A 19,316-nucleotide genomic window follows, 5' to 3' on the forward strand; every position below is an offset into this window, starting at 1 on the left:
GCAGTAACGCTGCGTAATTGTCGCCAGTGTTAGTCACTTCACCCTTTAGCAAACCTGCCCCAAAGGGTTGTGCTTTGGTTCGGCCAAGGTCCTAGGTAAGGCCAAATCCGAATCCTGCTAAAGAAGGCTTGGATTCAGATTAATCCTGAACTGAATTCTGAATTCAGTGCATCCATAGATGAATGCATAGAAACGTATTTAGGTCACCTCTTGTGTGACAAAGGGTTGAATACAGAAAATATTCCTAAATTGAAGAAGAAAGATTTTGTCTTCATCTGGACGTGGGAAAGGAATGAGAAAGCAGAGTCAAAAAATTACTCCTAAGGCTAATGGTAGACTGTTCACTTTCTCCACTAGCATTTCTACCTGAATCTTTGTGCACTGATTGGTTTTTCACACCAGAGGTGAAAACGACCCACCTGACATTCCTAAAAGCAGTATGCTTGAGGAATGGGGTGTTATATGTATATCAGCAATGGTAAGTATTTTGAGTTGGAGAACAGAAACAGTAGGTGAAGAGATCAGTTTTGTCCATGCTGAGAGAACATAAAGATATTTCTGTTAGCTATAATTGAGTGAAGATCTTCAAAAGAGATGTATTTAAGTAGTATCTGCACATAAGTGATACTGATGAGGTGACCAAGACTGTTAGTGTCTCAGAAAAGCTTATGCAGTGTGACACTGTATAATCTTAGATCCATCTTACATGCTGATGTTAAGGGCCCACAGGTCAGCTACTTAATTATATGTTTATTATACTTATAGTAAATGCTATTCCACTCAAGTATGGAGAGCTCCACCTTCGAATAAACCTTTTGTTAGTAGGATGCAAAACAGTGAAAAGAGCACCTGTCACAGGTCTGATACTTCTAATATTTTATACTTAAAAGCAGCAGTTTATATATATATATATATATATATATATATATATATATATATATATATATATATATATATATATAATACACAAAAGCCATGAATATCCTGTAAATTATATCCTTATAAACGGTGAGTTCTGATGTCATCAGTTATAAACGGTGAGTTCTGATGTCATTTCTGTCACATGACTCATTGAAATTTGTGTATTATAATAAATAAAGTACCCCCAGTTGTAAAATATGAGGATATTAGAAGTTACATCGGAGTTCCATGACCTGTATAAAAACACTCGGCCTTCGGCCTCGTGTTTTTATATGGTCATGAAACTCCTTGGTAACTTATAATATCCCTATATTTTACAAAAGGGGGTACTTTATTCACTATATATATATATATATATATATATATATATATATATATATATATATATATATATATACATATTAAATACACAGTAGAACCCTCATTTTACTACTGTATGAGGTGAAAACTGATTGGACCATTTACAGAGAAAATCAATATACATATCTGTATCTTTTCGGTTTTTCCACTTTCTTTCAATATTCCTGTCTTAACCTTTGCCCTACTTTTTCCTTTTCCCTCTGCTCTCTCCTTCTATTACCCTTGCATTTTCTTTATTTAATGCTCCCATAATTTTGTCTTTTTTTGATTTGACTTTGGCAGTTTTTCTTATAGCCCTTGTACTTTTCTATTTGACTTTACTTTGTCTTCTGCGTTCTTATCCTCCTGTTAACTTTACTAATTATCTGGTCTCTCCCCTCTTCTTTGTCTTTTGCAGCTCCAATCATCCCTTGTCTGTCTCTCTTCCGTTACCCCAACTTTCATTCTTACAGCTCTCCATGTCTCTAAAAAACATGTTAACAAACTCCCAAAACACCAGGACAAATGTTTTATACTGCTCTGGTTCTTGGAGCTGCACAGTAGGGATGTAGCGAACGTCGGAAAAAAAGTTCGCGAACATATTCGCGAACTTGCGCAAAAATGCGAGCGGTTCGCGAACGGTTCGCGAACCCCATAGACTTCAATGGGAAGGCGAACTTTAACATCTAAAAAAAAAATTTCTGGCCAGAAAAATGATTTTAAAGTTGTTTAAAGGGTGCAACGACCTGGACAGTGGCATGCCAGAGGGGGATCAAGGGCAAAAATGTATCTGAAAAATCTGCCTGTGTGTGCTTGGAAGAGATAGTGTAGGGGGAGAGCTGTTAGTGATTTCAGGGACAGATGATAGTAAGTTTGCTGGCTAGTAATCTGCTTGATACTGCTCTGTATTGGAGGGACAGAAGTCTGCAGGGATTTGAGGGACATTTTAGCTTAGGTAGCTTTGCTGGCTAGTAATCTACTGTTCTCTTTAAACAACTGCCATACGTTGACCTTGTAGGCATTGTTTGCCCAGTTTTTTTGGACGCAGCCACTGAAGCACAGTTGCCAGAAAAAATATGCCATATAAATGCTGAAAATAGTAATTTTTCGCCATACGTTGACCTTGTAGACATTGTTTGCCCAGTTTTTTTGGTTGCAGCCACTGAAGCACAGTTGCCAGAAAATATATGCCATATAAATGCTGAAAATAGTCATTTTTTGCCATACGTTGACCTTGTAGGCATTGTTTGCCCAGTTTTTTTGGTCGCAGCCACTGAAGCACAGTTGCCAGAAAAAATATGCCATATAAATGCTGAAAATAGTCATTTTTTGCCATATACGTTGAGTCAACGTATGGCAAAAAATGACTATTTTCAGCATTTATATGGCATATTTTTTCTGGCCTCTGTGCTTCAGTGGCTGCGGCCAAAAAAACTGGGCAAACAATGCCTACAAGGTCAACCTCGTTGACCTTGTAGGCATTGTTTGCCCAGTTTTTTTGGCCGCAGCCACTGAAGCACAGAGGCCAGAAAAAATATGCCATATAAATGCTGAAAATAGTCATTTTTTTGGTCGCAGCCACTGAAGCACAGTTGCCAGAAAAATTATGCCATATAAATGCTGAAAATATAAATTTTTTTGGTTGCAGCCACTGAAGCACAGTTGCCAGAAAAAATATGCCATATAAATGCTGAAAATAGTCATTTTTTGCCATACGTTGACCTTGTAGGCATTGTTTGCCCAGTTTTTTTGGTCGCAGCCACTGAAGCACAGTTGCCAGAAAAAATATGCCATATAAATGCTGAAAATAGTCATTTTTTGCCATATACGTTGAGTCAACGTATGGCAAAAAATGACTATTTTCAGCATTTATATGGCATATTTTTTCTGGCCTCTGTGCTTCAGTGGCTGCGGCCAAAAAAACTGGGCAAACAATGCCTACAAGGTCAACGTATACACTACTACAGCGGTGGATACGGATTACGTAAAATATATTATGGCTGCTTGAAAAAAGTCACTCCGGTGTTTTTTCTGGAGACGGTAATATTATGGATATTTAGACAGAATGTGAACAAGGTCACACAGCTAGATGGCGGGTTGAAGAAAACAGTGTGCAAATAATGCCTACAGGGCAAATAATGCCTAAAAGGTCAACTTATACACTACTACAGCGGTAGTAAAATAAAAAAAAGTAAAATAAAAAAAAAATGAATATTAAAAAAAAAAATTAAAGTTGGTGCTGCTGAACTACTAGGAGCAGCAGATTAGCACACCAGTCCCACTCCCCAACACTGCTAGACTAATAGCACTGGGCTCTTATAGTAGTAGTAGTAGTAGTAGTAGTAAAACAACAAAACAATAAATAAAAGCAGTCCTTACAAGGACTACTGTTATTGCAGCAGTCAGCAGATGAGATCAGAAGCAGGACAGCTGCCCACAGCAGCTACATACAGAGCACTGCAGTAGAAGGTAGATTACTAGCCAGCAAAGCTACCTAAGCTTAAATGTCCCTCAAACCCCTGCAGACTTCTGTCCCTCCAATAACAGAGCAGTATCAAAACGATTACTAGCCAGTAGAGATGTCGCGAACTGTTCGCCGGCGAACTTGTTCGCGCGAACATCGGGTGTTCGCGCTCGCCGGAAGTTCGCGAACGTCGCGCGACGTTCGCCATTTTGGGTTCGCCATTGTTGGCGCTTTTTTTTGCCCTCTCACCCCAGACCAGCAGGTACATGGCAGCCAATCAGGAAGCTCTCCCCTGGACCACTCCCCTTCCCTATAAAAACCGAAGCCCTGCAGCGTTTTTTCACTCTGCCTGTGTGTGCTGAAGAGATAGTGTAGGGAGAGAGCTGCTGCCTGTTAGTGATTTCAGGGACAGTTGAAAGTTTGCTGGCTAGTAATCGTTTTGATACTGCTCTGTTATTGGAGGGACAGAAGTCTGCAGGGGTTTGAGGGACATTTAAGCTTAGGTAGCTTTGCTGGCTAGTAATCTACCTTCTACTGCAGTGCTCTGTATGTAGCTGCAGTGGGCAGCTGTCCTGCTTCTGATCTCATCTGCTGACTGCTGCAATAACAGTAGTCCTTGTAAGGACTGCTTTTATTTTTTTTTTGTTGTTTTACTACTACTACTACTACTACTACTATAAGAGCCCAGTGCTATTAGTCTAGCAGTGTTGGGGAGTGGGACTGGTGTGCTAATCTGCTGCTCCTAGTAGTTCAGCAGCACCAACTTTAATTTTTTTTTTAATATTCATTTTTTTTTTATTTTACTACCGCTGTAGTAGTGTATAAGTTGACCTTTTAGGCATTATTTGCCCTGTAGGCATTATTTGCACACTGTTTTCTTCAACCCGCCATCGAGCTGTGTGACCTTGTTCACATTCTGTCTAAATATCCATAATATTACCGTCTCCAGAAAAAACACCGGAGTCACTTTTTTCAAGCAGCCATAATATATTTTACGTAATCCGTATCCACCGCTGTAGTAGTGTATACGTTGGCCTTGTAGGCATTATTTGCACACTGTTTTCTTCAACCCGCCATCGAGCTGTGTGACCTTGTTCCCATTCTGTCTAAATATCCATAATATTACCGTCTCCAGAAAAAACACCGGAGTCACTTTTTTCAAGCAGCCATAATATATTTTACGTAATGGCGAAAAATGACTATTTTCAGCATTTATATGGCATATTTTTTCTGGCAACTGTGCTTCAGTGGCTGCGTCCAAAAAAACTGGGCAAACAATGCCTACAAGGTCAACGTATGGCAGTTGTTTAAAGAGAACAGTAGATTACTAGCCAGCAAAGCTACCTAAGCTAAAATGTCCCTCAAATCCCTGCAGACTTCTGTCCCTCCAATACAGAGCAGTATCAAGCAGATTACTAGCCAGCAAACTTACTATCATCTGTCCCTGAAATCACTAACAGCTCTCCCCCTACACTATCTCTTCCAAGCACACACAGGCAGATTTTTCAGATACATTTTTGCCCTTGATCCCCCTCTGGCATGCCACTGTCCAGGTCGTTGCACCCTTTAAACAACTTTAAAATCATTTTTCTGGCCAGAAATGTCTTTTCTAGATGTTAAAGTTCGCCTTCCCATTGAAGTCTATGGGGTTCGCGAACCGTTCGCGAACCGCTCGCGTTTTTGCGCAAGTTCGCGAATATGTTCGCGAACTTTTTTTCCGACGTTCGCTACATCCCTACTAGCCAGCAAACTTTCAACTGTCCCTGAAATCACTAACAGGCAGCAGCTCTCTCCCTACACTATCTCTTCAGCACACACAGGCAGAGTGAAAAAACGCTGCAGGGCTTCGGTTTTTATAGGGAAGGGGAGTGGTCCAGGGGAGAGCTTCCTGATTGGCTGCCATGTACCTGCTGGTCTGGGGTGAGAGGGCAAAAAAAAGCGCCAACAATGGCGAACCCAAAATGGCGAACGTCGCGCGACGTTCGCGAACTTCCGGCGAGCGCGAACACCCGATGTTCGCCGGCGAACAAGTTCGCCGGCGAACAGTTCGCGACATCTCTACTGCACAGTTCAGCGAGCTTCACTTTAAATATACTTGGTATAAACACTTACTTTATAGTGGGTGGCAGGCATACTCCTGGTTGGGTTAAAAGTCCTCATTTAAAGCTTAACTGTGGAGAGTACATGGCACAATAAATGAAAAAGCAACACAACATGCCTGGGCCTTGCAAGGAAAAATAAAAGTCCATGGCCTGGGAATCATAAAAAGCGACAGCCAACCAGCACTTGATTCAACGCTGTATCCCACTACACTTATATTACCCCAAATAGGAAATCATGAGTTGAGGAGATGGAGCTGGATTGGGAGATTTTAGAAAAATGTAATAAACTCCATGAATCTGAGTAACTCACATTGAATATTTTTAAACAAATTTTAAATAGAAAACTTTTTTGTACTAAATTTTTGTAAAGAATTCCCCTGGACACTTCAATAAACATGTGAGCATTGCTCAATGTACTTTAAAGTGTTTAAAAGTACCACCTTGCACTTGGCAGTATAAGGCTGAGTAACTACAGAGGAAGCAGACCCTGCGGCTGCAGGGGGGGGCTAGGAGATATAGGGGCCCCATTAGGCCCTAATTTGTATAGAATTTCAATAAAATTTGGTAAAACAGGTCAACCTCTAGACATTTTGGGGACCTGAAAAATAATTTACTGTGGGGCCCAGTAATATCTAGTTAAGCCACTGCCCTTGAGTCACCAATCACATCATAATGACTGCCAATTCAGGCTTTTGGAGATCAATGCTCCAACGTAGTAGCAGGTTTCATTGGCCCATGTATGGCCACCTTATGCACCACCACCCTCTGCCAGACGACAGTCCTGGAGGCACTAGGGTTGTCACCTTTTCTGGAAAAAATACTGGCCTTCCTATATATTTATCTTTATTCCCTATTAATAACATTGGGATCAACCATTATTTTTACCCAGTGTAGGACTGGGATGCCAGGGGCCCACCAGAAAACCTTAGACCATGGGCCCACCAGAAAACCTTAGACCGTGGGCCCACTTCCCAAACTATTCCTCCTCCTCTCCTCACTCAACCTATTTATTCTCGTCGTCTTTTGTATCTACTTACTATAGTCTTCCATTTTTGTCCCATAAAAATAGGGAATGAACATGAAATAGGCCAAATAGAAGCAAGAGGCCCACTGACACCTGGGCCCACCGGGCGTTTTCCTGGTGTCCCGGTGGGCCAGTGCGACACTGTTTTTACCGGCCAGGCAGGTAAAATACCGGCCAGGTGGCAACCCTAGGTGGCACTTTTAATTAAAGAAACCACTAGTGATTCTTCTTTCTGTTTTACACAACCCTTGATGCACGGTTCCTTGTTTGCTGTCCTCATCTCCTCTTTAATTTCCCTCCATTCCATTTTTTTTTTCTCCTTCATCCCTCCCCACACGGCTTGAGTGGGAGTGCCTGATCAGTGTCTAAGCGCTGAGTGGGAGCTGGAATGTCCGGGAGGAGAGGGGTGGCGCCACACGTGTTGTGTCTGTCTTGGACAACCTCGGCCCCAAACTGTGACACAGGTCCATTCACAGACATTCACCACAGAGGCAGCCACAGGGGACATTATCGCCCACTCCCCCTCATCACTTGCACCTCCTACTTTCTTATATCCCTACTCTTCCCCTTCCCGCAGCTCTCTTTTACTAGCTATAGTCATAGGGCTCTGAGGGGGATGCTAATTAAACTCAGGATGCGTATGTCCCATGTGTTGTAATTGTGTAGGCACGAAAGAGCAAATCACTATGGAACACGAGTAATTTGCTTTGTAAGGACACTGACACCCGTCTCTTATCACAACATTTTTTTCTTTGAGATCAGGCGCGAATTTGACCTAGTCCCCCAGAACTGTGCGAGATGTGTGTGAGAGAAAAGCAACATCTGTAAAACTTGGATTAAGAAGGGAGGAGGAGGAGGAAGGAGGGAAAAAAAAGAAGAAGGAGGAGGAGGAGGGAAAGAGAAGGAGGACGGAAAGGAAAAAAATGCATGTGTGCAAGTGAGGGAGTTCTGCGGAGAAACTTTGAAAGTCCAGTGGTAAGTAGCAGAATGTCCCCCGTTTCTTGCATGTTTATGGTACATGCCTATTCTCTTGCATGTGCCGGGCACAGTTGTGGGCAGTGCGAATCGTGCTTTGGGGCAAGTAGAAGCAAAATTCAATGAGACATGTCAGTGTGGTGCTGCTCGGAGTGAGACAGGGGCAGGATCAGATTACAAGATCCCTCAAACTGATGCAGAGAAAGGGAATGAACCAAGAGAGCTGCTGTTAGGGGAGTTAGCTCGGCTGAGAGGGGCACACAGCTTTCCGCCTGGAGGGTGTAAATAGCCCATGCCAGAAAGACTTGCCCTGGAGCACGGAGGAGGGGATCCCGTCTGTACTTTGGGGAAGATCGACTGGAAGGTATGTGCATTGCACAGGGGTGTCCCCACCATGCTGTTGTCTTTGTTTTCCAGGGCTGCACAACTTTTCGCTTGTTACACAGAAAACTTTAGCTTTAGACTTTATGTATTGACTCACGTTGCAGACAAACCTACCCTCAGGAATTGATGCCCCTGGCCCTCCTGCACTACAACTCCCAACAGCCTTGGCAGCAATGTAGCCGGAGGGTTGCAGGCAGGACATCCCACTCGCACTTTCATTTACTCACTCTTTAAATATGAAGGTTTGGGAACCTAATCAGTGTGTTTTTAACTGGGATATGTTTGCAGAAAAGTTACAGAGCAGCCAATAATCCTCCTTTATGTACATTCTATTTGTGCATGTGTGTGTACATATAGGTCTAGTGATGCCCAGCAGTGTATTCTAGTTGCACATGTCATATTCAGATGTGTGTGCCGGGACTTTACATTGTTATCCTTGCCAGGGGACAGTATATATGGGCTGATCCCAGAATCTACATACACTATATCATTTGTGATGTGTACATTTTATCTGTTTGCTACTTATGTCCAGGGACCATGGGTTGGCTGGAAACTTTGTATCTTTTCAAACGTAGTCCTTTCACATCTGGCTTGAGATGGGAGGGAACCGCTGATCCTAGCTGCGGCTTCTCCTTCGGTTTACTGTTTCAGCAGTTTTTCCCCTCCTCTAAACAGTGGCCAATATGTTGGACTGCTAATATTTAATATACGGAACCACCCAGTTTACCATTCATTTTAATTTTCCCTTTCTGACCCAAACAGTCACTCATCCTAACTTAATTATACATGGAAAATATTACTATACCCTGTACAATTTAAAGAAAGCAGTATACTGTAGTGTATTATGAGGTTATGGAATGCCTATGTTTAACAGTTCACTGCAATGAAGCAGTTAAATAATGTGTAAAATGAAGTCACCAATGACTTTGAAACAGATACAGAATTATTTTGGGGCCTGGAAATGGTCCAAATCCTAAATAGATTTTTTTTTAATTGATTCACTTTTATGTATATATGTTTTTTTTTTTTGTTTGCATGGGAGCGGGGGGTTGTAGCAATCTGTTGTTTTGCAACCTGCTGAAGTTACCAGCCTCAGGGTGCTTTCTTTATAACATGCCCTTGTCTACAGACAGGCACTTTCTATGGGGCAAACAAGGACTCTAGGCCCGATGAATCACTCCAGACGTTCACTTTCTCCAACTGGAAAGAGACAGGGAAGAGAAAGAAGTAAAGTAAATACACCAAACACCACAAGCCAGACTGGATTAACTGATCTACACCTTTTAAATAAATAAACTTTGTGAGAAACAGAAAGGGAGCGAAGCGGATGCTGGGGTTTTGGTAGTGTGTGTACTTTATTTTGTTTGCCCACACTTTCTTTGCAAACTCAAGTGCAGAACAAATCAGGTTCAGTGTGAGTCTCTAGTAAAACTCTCCACATCCTGAGGCAAAATGCCCTGCAGCTTTTTAATCATTTAGAAAAGCATCATTGGCCCAGTCATTCAGTAGTAAAGTTTATACCTTATACCCCTATGTTTTAGACAAACTTTTCATCATTAGTATTTTGTGTGCTAAGTCAGTCCTTGAACAATATACTGTTGGCAGTTTCGGTGATATAAATATGCATGCAGTTTGCTGGAGATATTAAACTAGACCTTTGTTTTAAAATGTTAGTTGGCGTTGAAAACTTTTGCTATTCATATGTCGGTGGTATACCACGGGAAATTTAAAACCGAATGCTTGAGTTAGAAGTAGTAAGAAGTCAGAATATACCTTTAATTCTTAAAAAAGTTTTGTTTTGAAGTTTAGAACATTTTTAACTGCAAACGACTGCCTTACAAAGGGGGGGGGGGCATGGTTCCTGCAGGAGCTAAGCAGAAAGGGTTAATAGGAACTGAATTTAAAGAGGGCGCCAGTCTTCTATTTTCTTTCATTCTTTTCATTTTTTTTTTTTTTGCATGGGCAGTCTTTGTAATTGAAAACATGGAATTCATTCATCTTTCAGAATTCATTGTTTTTGTTTGCTTTTTTGAGATTAATAACTGGAATTTGCTCCAAAGTATTCATTCCCGGTTTTCATGTAATTGCTTTATAATTTAGAATGGTGCCACTCTGATGGATTTTGTAATTATTTCAGTTAGGTGCTTTATTAAAAATTAACACTTACCTTTTAGTTGCAAAAGTAATGATGTGAAGGTTTTTCTGACAAAGAGAAAAAAAAAATTATTTCTGTTTTCATATATCCAGAATTTTCCTAAGTATGAATTACTCTTATTTAATACGTGCAGTCCTTCCTTCTATTGTAACTTGCTAAATATGTTCTCAGCAGAATATTGTTATGTAATTGTTATATTAAACACTATAAACAAAAATAAAACCTGCTGCACAAATTACTGGTGCAAGAAATAACTTTTGTCCATATGTTCAAATTACTTAATAACATACCTAAAATGAACTGGTCAAGAGCATGGGGATAAGCAGTAACTGTGTGGAAAGTCTCTTGAAATGCAATGGCTTAATTTCTGCATCTGTTTCTGTTTAAACTTTAAAAAACCCGAGTTAAAATAACTCCAATTTTAAATGTATCCCTTACCATCAATCACACATCAAAGTTCATCTACTAGAGTTAATTGCTTCTCGGATGAAATCTTCATTTAGTGGTTAACATGAAGAATTGTTAAGTTGCATTTATTCTAGGCATTCTGTTAAATTCATTAGTGCGTCCACAATCTTAGGAGAATGTGCTGTTGTTAAAGTAGAAAAATTGTTTATTTAATGAATGCCACAAAGTGAACAGATGAGTCTCAGGCCATGAAGGCACAACTCAGTTATTTTGCTTTATAGTTTATCTGCACGTTGTTCCTTTTTTTTACATCATCATTTACTGTATGGCAGTATTCTACAGAATTCTTCATAATTCTACCAAACAGTCATGGATTCCATCCTTTAACTGTGAGAACATAAAAAATAATAGCAAGGATAGGATTAAAATAAACATCCTGCAAGCTCATATAGATTTGTGATTCTTCTTACTGTTGTCCTGTTATAGGCAGGTAGCGTGCAAGAAAGCATAAAGTTGGACAGACAGGGAATTATTGTTTAAAAAAAAGGAACTTGTCTACCTTCATCTTGGAATGTTAATATGTTCAGACTGTGGTAGATTATCCTCAAAGTTATTGCATTTTTTCATCATGCTTGTAAATCCCTACCCAAGGCTTATGTCTGAAGAATCCTTTGGTTTGTTAAATGCTTATGTGCTTTAAAGTGTGTAATTGCATATCTCCTAAACCGTGTTTTTTTAAGGGACACTGAAAGGGTTAATTTAATAATGTTTATTTTGGGGGGTGGGAGCATTGGACGGTATACCTCTTCACCACAGGACAGCTAAGCATAGAAACTCCACAAAGTAAAATGTTGCACCGCCTTACAGCTCTGAAGGGACTAATCACTTGGCATCTTGAAAGCTAACAAACGTTCAATACATTGCAAACATCTACAGTAATTCGAAGGTTAATCAGGTGGGACAGGTTCTTTGGAGAAAGCTGTCAGCAGGACATCACCCTAGGGCTTACTGTTTCCTCATTGACATAAAAGTTCTTGGTGTAGTGTTAGAAAACAAACAATAGAACCTATTGCCTTTCGTACGCAAAAAAAAACAACAAGAAAAGCAGCTTGCTTTGCTTTAAATCAAAAACAATGAATTGGAAAAAAAAATAAAGACCAACAGGGTGCCCAATACAAACTTTCCCCAACTTCTATCATCTCCCTCTATTTTCTACAGGTATTCGATAGGTCTGAGAAATAAAGCCTTATGCAGCCTAGCGAGGACTTTCAATGAAATTTCACACTTTGATGGTTTTTTTCACCCTTCTTCTTCTCCTGTGTCTAACTTTGATATATTGACAGCAAAAGGAGCTTGCGAAGCTTTTATATGACTCGAGCGGCAATGCTAAGCAGCAGTCAAATGTCTCCATGCATTTGTGTTTAAGTGCAGAAGAAATAGCATGTCTGGGGGCAGCAGAGGTTCTTATCAACTCCCTAATCCCAGGTCCCAGAAAACCTTGAGGGCATGCCTCAGATCTTGCTGAAATCATTGTAGACTCACACAGTTTGCAGATTAAATATGCTATGTGTTCCTGTCTCCAGCAACAGTTTTTATGAGCTCACTAAGCTTCCTGCTTTAAGATCCCTTTCTGAAAATTTTAGGACCTGCTATAGGCAATGCTGTCTGGAATTGGTGACTCCTGTTAATGTAAAGATTCTTAATTTGTTTTCACTTTCTATAGCCAAAAAAAAAGCAAAAATCGTTATATTTGTATTTCGAGGAATGCTGTGGTCACACTGCTTTCTTTCACAGATGATTAATTTTAAATTACTTTGAAAGCAAAGTAAAGTGCATGGAAAATATGGGGATTTTACGTACTTGCAGTGCAGATCATGGGAGATAGAGTTGACAGGCTTTTAAGTTCTGTATTGTATTGTAGAATATGTGTGGAAGAAACTATACAACACTTACATGAGCTCTGAACTTTTGAAATTGGGCCAAGCGTCTAGGTCTATCATTAAACTATTTACAAAAAAAAAAAAGGTTTCGATAACCTAATTCAGATCTACAGCAGTAAGACATAAGGTGAAACAGCTGTCCCGAGATCATGGTAATGTGTTTTGGTAAATGAGGCCCATTTTATTAAAGATTGGGGAACATTTATCAATGTCTTTGGTTAGCTAGCAAAGTTATTTTTGTTCCTTTTCCTTAGCTGATGTCCATGAATAAGCTCTCAGGATCATAGAGAAATTGCTAATTACCTATACCCCATGTTAAATGGAAAATTTCTGAATGTGCAATGGTACTATGTTTAATCACTGCTTCTTCAAGTTTAAGGCTCATGGCACATATAGCGTATATTCCACCTTTATATTTTGCAGGCACCCATCTCACCCCTTACGGCCAGCTATTAAATTGAATAGCAAACCAAAAGCCGGCTGGTTATAGGCAATGGCAGGCATCAGCGGCCACAACATGCATTTCTCCATGTGCTCCTGGGTAAAAAAAGCTACATGTACCAATTCATCAATAGGGTGTGCATTTACTTTTTGTTCTGTATTTGTAAAAAGGTATTAGCACAGGTTTTGTTCACTGAAAACCTTGTTTAAGCATATTTGTGTTTATTCATATAAATGGGAGTTGCCATACTTGTTACTCTGATGAGAGGTTAAAATTAGGTATAAATTTGCATCAGTAGACTTTAATTAATCGATCACTAAGAGCCATATTGTTTTGTTTTGGTGGGCTTACTGAGCATGCTGAGCAACAACTCAAACGGAAAATCTCTCAGATGTGGAATTATCATTGTTTTACTTTACAAGAGAAATATAAATACATAATTGTAATTTTTATATAGAATTACCTCCCTTCAGGATAGTGCAATTTGACATCTGCAAAATGCTGAATTTATTGAAAGCTGAATCTGGTATTTTCTAAACATGCAACCATGCAGATGCAGCAAACTGTGTTTGTATTTCTAACACTGTTTAGATATCTTAAGTTTTGCGTTCATTACTCCAGGCAATGATTTTTGTGTTTACGGGCCTCAGCCCTACCATAAGATAAGATTTGTGTGTTGATATGGAAATTAAACGCAGGCATGTGCAAGTCAGTGCACACTAACGTAACCACCTCTGCCTTTGTTATTTTAGAAACACACATATGAATGTTTTCAGCGTATCGGTAATTAGAGTTGAAATGAATAGAAAACATATGGGTAGAACCATCTTTACTTGTATTTTAGCAACTGCAGATACAAGAGCTTTTCTGTTTCCTTTATTTTGTCTACCCCATGTAGTGTGGCTCAGTTTATTAGAAATAAAAAGTCATATCCCATTCCTAAACAATATCATGTGTGTCAGTTCATTACCCGAGAGACCAAGCCAATATGAGCTCAGAGGTTATTTAATGAATGAAATGTGAAAGTCCATTTGTCAAGAACTACGAGGTTCCTGTTAGTTTTCAACCCCAAATTCATTGTCTGCATGGCCTAGTCATTAGTCATCTGTGTTTCAGTACTGCCCTCAGGCAATCCAGCATCTCACTTCTTCACACCAGTATAACTTTGAAAGCACACTGTACTGACTTGTAGAATTACTGCTATTTTTTCCGCCTAACTGGGTTCAAGGTAGTTTCCCCTCCCCATCTTATCAATCAACATAATCCTTCTTTTGTATTTAGCTAGCTCCTTTACAGGGAGGCCCAACCCCCATTAAAACCTTGCTAGTCTTATTTCCCGCTTACATTTTTATTTTACTAATTAAGCTTTTAGTGAGTATCTTCAGCCTTTGTAGAAATTCAGCAGTTCACCGAACTGCAATTCTTATCATTTAAGAGATTGGGGACAGCACAGGTGATTTTGGGCTCTTCATCAAGAAGAAAACATGCTTTAGGGTAATGGTACACATGGGGTAAAAATGGCAGTATGTGTAATGTTAATAATGCTGCAATTAGTATGTGATTTCTGTAACTCTGTAATCTGTAACTTGGATGCAACCTGCTGTGGGAACCCTAGAATTATGCAGCATTAGTATATGTACTTGCACACTATTCATAGTAGGCTGTTCATACACATTGGAACCAATGGATGCAGTTGTTTTGATGTGAATTGACACTAATCATTATAGGTACTTGTATCAAAAGATTCTCCTTGCAAGTCCCTATAGTTGCACTCAGTACCAGTGCTTTTGTCCCACCTCCTGTTTTGAATTGCACCTTCAAGCTGGCTTTATTTTCAGGGTTCATTTGCACCTGAACTATCACTTGCAGGCAGTGCTGGGCCAGGACAGCCAGGCGCCCGAGGATGCCTGGCAGGTTGTTCCGCACCCACCCACGTGCGCACGCAAACGAGCGTGAGTGCACGCGCAAACAGACGAACACTTGAGTGTAGAACAGGCGTGTGCTGCTGCGGAGCTGTCTTTGCATTGAGGTAACACTTGCTGGACTATGAGTAGGCAAGAGGGAAGGTATGTGCCTTACACCTCCTCCCAAACTTTGCGCCCTAGGCATGTGCGTCTTCTGCCTACCCCTTGTTCCGACCCTGCTTACAGGTGCTAAATTGACACTGAGCACTGGAAATGGCACAATCCTACCTAAAATCTTGTTCTCATTTTGCTGCATTTGTGTCAGACACCACTCCTGCTCACAGTTACACTGGAATTATGGGGAATTTTGCACTGTGGGTAAACCAACATGGCAAATTGCACCCAAAATTTCACTTTGCACACTGCCACACTAGCGGATGTAAATGAGCTCTTTAGTGTTTTTGTTTCATGTATGACTTTTTATGATGGAAGATTACTTAATGATAAAATACAAGAATAATTGCAGTAAGTAACTAGTAAATAAAGGTTACATAAAGACTACATTTAGAGGCACATTTATCAAGGGTCGAATTTCTAATTCACGTGAGTTTTTTTAAACTTCCCTAAACTCCCATAAATTCGACTAGTTGAAATTTATCAATAAAATCTAAATGTTAAACTCAAACAAATTTAAACGTCCTGAAAACTTGAATCGAACTCAATTCAAATTATAAAAACTTGATTCAAATTTAAAAAAAGTTGAAAAAAACTCGAATGTCAAGAAGGCTACAAACATCACCAAATTGATCCCTGGACCTCTCCCATTGACTTATACAGTAATTGGGCAGGTTTTAGGAGGGCCAGAGTATGATAAATCTCAAAATTCGAATTTTCGTTTCAAACGTTAATTAATCTGCCCCTTATTGTTTTTAGAAATCAATATATAAATGTATAAATATGTTTCACTTCTAAGTTGTAGAATATCTCTAGGAGTTTCAAGCATGTATTTTAAATCCTCAATGGTTAATAGGCCCTGTATTGTTTAGTGAAATTCTGCAAGTCAGGTAGGTAACGCACAAAACATATGTTTTCAAACATTTGGCAGTTTCAACCACAAATGTTTATAAATGACGTTCTTTGGAAAAGAGAGGACAGCTGTAGGCTTCTCCCTGTACGGAAAGTGTGAACTGCCATGTAAGCTACATTTTATAAACACAGGCCAGACTGCCCATAGGAAATGTTGTCATTCCTATCCAACTTTTTGGGCTATTTACAGAAATAAACTCATTGGCAGGGGACATACATAAGTATGGAATACATGTACCAGTTTTAGAGCTAAATTCATCCTGTCTGTCCCTGAAAGATAGTTGTTCTAAAACACACATATGTTGTATAATTAATGTTTATCACAATATAATGAAGGTATGAATCCATTATCCAGAAAGCTCTGAATAATGGGACGGCTATCACTCATAGAGTCCACTACAAGCAAATAATTCTATTTTTTCTCTGTAATAATAAAACAGTTCCTTGTACTTCATCCTACTGGGTTTATTTCATGTTTAAATGATTTTTAGCAGATGTAAGGTATAATGATCCAAACTATTATCTGGAAAGATTTAGGTCCCCAGCATTCAGGATAAATTCCATTTATGTATGTATAGACCTAATAACTTGAGAACTTATGTTAGGAAACTATGCTCACTGATATATACTTATGCTGAAATGATGGGTGTACCAAATGTAAAGAATATGTTTGAAATAATGTACTTTTTACTGCATATACAGTATCTCAGCTGTATATGCAGTACATATACAGCTAGTCCATTTACTGCGGGAAAGGGTACATCCATTCTACTGTGAGGAAATTATGAAAATATCTGAAAGGCCTAGTTTATTAGAAATTTGCAAACAAACAAAAAGCAAGCATGGGCACTACTCAAAAAAAGTAAATCTATAAGACTTGAAGAAGTCTTCTACTGAGAAAGCTTTGTTTCTCTGAGAGGAATAACCCAAATGTTTAATTACAAAGAGGCTTACACATTTGCCTGCATTGTGAGCCACATATGATGTCTGGCTAGGAGCAAAAGTGCTAGATGAATTGTCTTTACCAGGGTTTCCCAAATGGTTTCATTAAAGTTAAATTACAACTCACAGTATTGCACTGCTATCTGCTAAAAGCTTTTGGAAGGGGACTGGGAATTGTAGTCTGAGAACATTGGATGGGCATCTGGTAGCTGACCCACTGGCTTCTGTGATGATTTTTATGGTGTAGTTTTTATTTCTAAATTACACTGTTTACACTGCAAATAATTCACTCTACCATGTAAAATTTCTAACCAGAGTGTATGTTTTTTAGTTGTAATATTGGTGTGTAGGCCGCCATCTCAGGTGATTTTTGTCTGATAATGTGCTTTCAGAAAGAGCCAGTGCTGCACTATGTAACTGCTTTCTGACAGGCTATAGTACTCAATGTAACTGAAGGAGTCGCAGTGGGACATTTTTATTATTGAGTGCTGTTCTTATATCCATCAGGGAGCTGTTATCTGGTTACTTTCCCATTATTCTGCTGATGGGCTGCTGGGGGGGGGGCAGGGGTAATATCACTCCAACTTTTAGTGTAGCAGTAAAGAGTTACCGAAGTTTATCAGAGCACAAGTCACATGACTGGGGGCAACTGGGAAACTTATATGTCTAAATGAAATATAAAAAAAATCAGTTTGCTCTTTTGAAAAACATATTTCAGTGCAAAAGTCTGCTGAAGCAGCACTAATATCTGATGCGTTTTTAAAAAAACACATTTTTTACATTCTTTTTATTTAAGTATATAGTTTATCATGGGGGATAGCAAATGGGGTGCCTTTCATCATCATAAAAAGAGTTTGTAAATAGACCCATTATACCTTCCATTGACTTCAGTGGGAAATTATTGAAACTTCTCAGCCCAGAAAGGCTTTATTAGAGCCATCATCCTAAAGGTAGAGCTCTAGCATTAGCTTTAAACGCTATACCTCAAGAAATCTTTTTGGTTAATCCAAAGACAAATATTTTTAGTAGCATTTGCACTACTTTTTTCCTTTAATTTGTTAAAGAGATCAAATGGATCATGGTCTTGATTTTACCCTATTCCTACTGGAATTACATACTCTGGAATGAGAATGAGCTCCCTTCTGTGGTTAGAGCTACTTTATCCAATTGAAATTTATATGGTAAAAGGCAATCTAGTAGTCTGTGTTTTTGAAGCCAGAAAAGTCACCAAGTAGAAACCTGTCTGGTGTGGCTTGCTTCTGATAACTTTGGAAAATTTTCAGTAACTGGATCTACCATAATTTTATTTGCCAAGTGAAGCTGGCCATATACGGTTAGGTCCACTCTTTTGATGAGATTGCCAAACCAGTAGATGTTGGCCTAATTTGGCAATTCACGTGTATAATTGGGCTAGTCCAGTTGTAAGCTATGAGAGGGCTATGGAGATCTATCAGACAAGGACTTCATTAGTGCACCGATGTGCTCCTTGACCAGGGGGATTTTCAAACCTGCCAGATAGATTGACTAGGCAGACAGGTCGATGAGCCCCATACACAGGCCAATAAGCTGATGATTAGGTCTGGAGGGTCTGTGTATGGCCAACTTAACTAGATAGTGTTGCTAAGGAATTTATCCTAGGGCCTAGAGTATACAATATCTGTTATGATTCTTGTGTGTTTGCATGCTTGCATCTGCCAATGGTACCAAGTGCAGTATTCCTTAGTAATCCTCAGTTTAATGATAGAAAAAACACCATAAGTAAATGGGTTCTATACTTCCAACACTCAAACCAATTGTTAGAATATCAGTAAGCTAATTACAATTTAGAAACACAAGGATGATCAGATTGCACACAACAGACTGTAGTGTCTGTGTTCTTCACTGCACTGACGTTTTTAGCCATGCATTTCACAGATTGGCAGTTTAAACTATGCACACACACCAAAATAGGTAATAGTCTTGCTTGTTTTTTGTATTAATCAGCTATGACAGTGCCCTCATGCCACTCACCTTAACAAGCACAAATAAAGTTGTGTTTAGGCAAACTCCTTTTCAAAAACATTATTGTTGTTACAATATATCTTTAGTATAGTGATAATATCACCCTTAAGGGGTTGTTCACCTTCAAACCCTTAGTTGTTTTCAGATAGTTCACCAGAAATAATGTCTTTTTCCAATTACTTTCTATTTTTTAGTGGCCGTTCTTCTAATATTGAAGTGTAAAGTGTAA

The 19,316-nt window shown here is 39.4% G+C and overlaps 1 protein-coding gene across 3 annotated transcripts in view; it reads left to right on the top strand.

Moving 5' to 3' along the window:
• The first annotated feature begins 7,300 nt into the window (after nt 1-7,300).
• gli3.L (GLI family zinc finger 3 L homeolog) overlaps nt 7,301-19,316 on the top strand; it is a 147,541-nt gene continuing 135,525 nt past the window's right edge. Inside the window, exon 1 of one of the 3 annotated variants that reach the window (XM_018266317.2) lies at nt 7,301-7,825. The gene's annotated coding sequence lies outside the window, so the exon portion shown is untranslated. 3 annotated transcript variants of the gene reach the window in all.

The sequence above is a fragment of the Xenopus laevis genome, chromosome 6L (genome assembly GCF_017654675.1).
Source record: "Xenopus laevis strain J_2021 chromosome 6L, Xenopus_laevis_v10.1, whole genome shotgun sequence".
Taxonomy (NCBI): Eukaryota; Metazoa; Chordata; class Amphibia; order Anura; family Pipidae; genus Xenopus; species Xenopus laevis.